This window comes from Urtica dioica, chromosome 3 (assembly GCF_054948205.1).
Source record: "Urtica dioica subsp. dioica isolate 48M chromosome 3, U.dioica_male_clone48M_v1_H2, whole genome shotgun sequence".
Lineage (NCBI taxonomy): Eukaryota > Viridiplantae > Streptophyta > Magnoliopsida > Rosales > Urticaceae > Urtica > Urtica dioica.
Window position 1 is genome coordinate 38401354 of NC_142758.1, and position 2981 is coordinate 38404334.

The 2981-nt window shown below is 41.3% G+C and overlaps 1 pseudogene; it reads left to right on the top strand.

The window, feature by feature from the left end:
• Positions 1 to 815: 815 nt before the first annotated feature.
• On the top strand, positions 816 to 1556 carry LOC149402734 (secreted RxLR effector protein 161 pseudogene; annotated as a pseudogene).
• The last annotated feature ends 1425 nt before the right edge of the window (positions 1557 to 2981 follow it).

A 2981-nucleotide genomic window follows, 5' to 3' on the forward strand; every position in this document is an offset into this window, starting at 1 on the left:
GAGGCGCAGGCGCGCGCGGGCCAGGCGCGCTAGGGCGCGCTAAGGCCCACTGGGCCGGGGGCGCAGGTGCGCGTGCGTCGGCCCTGTTGGGCCGTGGGTGCGTCAGGGCGCTCGGGCCTGGTGGGCCGGGGCCCGTTGGGCTTCCGACCAGCGAAGCCCGGCCGGTCTTGAATTGTTTTTTAATTTTCGGTGTCCCGAAAACGGCCGGTAACAGTATTGACTATGAGGATACCTTCTCGCCATTCGCGATACTTAAATCCGTCCGCATACTTCTATCTATACCTGCAGCTCTCGACTATGAGATCAGGAAAATGGATGTTAAGACTGCCTTTCTGATTGGCAATCTTGACGAGGGCATTTATATGGCTCAACCAGACGGTTTCGTGGAAGAAGATCAAGAGACCAAGTTTTCTGAGTTTCTTAAGTCCATTTATGGATTAAAGCAAGCATCTAGGTCATGGAATATTAGATTCGATGAGACTGTAAAGAGCTTCGGCTTTGAGCAGTCAATAGATGAGCCATGTGTTTACAAGTTAATACACAAAGGCAAAGTTGTGTTTCTAGTACTGTATGTCGATTATATATTACTCATAAGTAATGATGTGGGTAAGTTATCTGAGGTTAAGATCGGGCTAGCAAAGCAATTCGACATGAAGGATCTAGGAGAAGCCACATAAATTCTGGGGATCCAAATCTTACGAGATCGGAAGACCCGGACTTTGTCGCCCTCTCAAGCTTCTTATATTGATAAAGTGATGGATCGCTTCTCAATGCAAGACTCCAAGAAGGGCCAAGCACCCTTTAGGCATGGAGTCTCACTCTCTAAGGACCAGTCTCCCAAGAGTGCACAAGAGATTGAGGACATGAGAAAAATTCCTTATGCCTCAGTCGTAGGAAGTCTCATGTATGCTATGCTTTGCACTAGGCCAGATATATGCTTTGTAGTTGGCGTAGTTAGCCATTTTCAATCCAACCCTGGACCTGAGCATTGGATTGCTGTTAAGCATGTTCTTAAGTATCTTCGGACAACTAGGAACTTGATGCGTACATATTCAGGTACTAACCTGACTATGACGGGATATACCGACTCTGATTTTCAAGCGGATAAGGATTCCAGGAAGTCCACTTCAGGATCTGTGTTCATCCTTAATGGTGGGTTTGTAGTTTGGAGGAGTATCAAGCAAACTTGCATTGCTGACTCCACAATGGAAGCAGAATATGTGGCTGCTTGTGAAGCATCCAAAGAGGCTGTATGCCTTAGAAAATTCCTTAAGTATTTGGAAGTCGTTCCAAATGTCGACGAGCTCATGACCCTTTATTGTGATAATAGTGGGGCTATTGCTAACTCAAAGGAACCTCAAAGCCATAAGCGTTCTAAGCATATTGAAAGGAAATACCATTTCATTCGACATATCGTGCAGCGCGGAGACATGGTGGTGAAGAAGATCTCAACAGTGGATAACCTGGCAAATCCATTAACCAAGGCCCTATCCAACAAGGTCTTCGACCAGCATCGGGATGGATTACGCATGAAGAACTACTCAGATCTTCTTTGAGTCAAGTGGGAGTTTGTTGTCAATGGTGCCTACGAGAAGAGTAGTAGTCCTTATTTATGTACATTTCGATGTAATAAAGTCTCACGAAGACTCTTGCTTGTAACTACCTAATTATTAATAAAAGTTGAACTGTTCATTCATTCTTCATTATCTGTTCCAAGCTTTATAATAAACTATAGTCTTTAGTCCTTAAACAAACTTAACAACAAATGAAGAGTCAAATATAGATTTGGATGAACAAACTCTTCATGGTTTGCTTAGAACAGTATATTCACAATCTAAGGATCAAAGAGCTATTGATCTCAGTATGATTGTTAGGAGAATCTATGATGTCTGGTTATGAGACATTGAGAGTTGGAGACTCTATAGTTCTTCCTAGGTATCTTCTGAAGGTACTGAATTGACCAGTGCACTTCTAGAGACAGAATAAGAACAAACCATTTAACCTCTTATGTCTCGAAGTCACTACGTATGAATTGCATCGTGCTTACCTCAATCCTGAAATGAGACATGTCACTTCATAGCTTACATATTCTCATTTGAGAAAGTCAGAGTTCTAGATTCACTATGTGATATAGACAAGACCTATTGGTGGAGTACTAAGTTATGAAGATGTCATGAGTAACTTTGTGAAGATCTTATAGTTATGGAATTCATGTACAAGATTGCTTAAATGCAATGTAGATCACCTCATGCTTTGTTCCTTGGAATGTGAATAAATGAACTGGCCAGTGTCCAAATTGAGTCATGACTCTTTTGGATGAATCAATGTGACTTGTTAGCTCCTCGTTAGCACATTGTTTCTAACTTATTCACAAGTGACAAAGGAGTTAAGGAAATAACAACTAGGAGGGTAAAATGGTTATTTTGTAAATCCCATCTAGTTGATGATATTCGTGAAGGGTAAACATAGATAATATTCAATGGATCCACTCATTATAATTAAGTACAATTCTTGAGTAGAAAATATATTCATTTGAATCGAGAGATTTCAGTGTCAAATCTTTACTGGAGTCAGTTGACATTAAGCTAGAACTTGGAAAAGGTTTGTGCATTGATGTATGAAGATACTTGCCAAAAGAAAAAGATGAAACAAATGTCCTCTAGAAGGAAAGGTAATGGGCATCCAAGGCTAGGAGAGAACAAATGACGAAACAAATCCAAGACCTTCTAGAAGGAAGCTTGGACGTGGGACATGAGGAAAGGGGAAGCAAATATTTGCTCATGAATATGTGATATTCTATAGAAAAGAGGAAACTACCTTTTGAAGGTAATCATCCTCCTATAAATACCACACCTCATTCACAACTCACAATACACAATTTTAGAGATTGAGAGTTTCTCTCTCTAGAAAAGTGGCCGCCGATCTCTCTTTCTATTTAACCCTTCTTGTTCTTTTGTTTCAGCGCTAGGTCCTCATTAGAC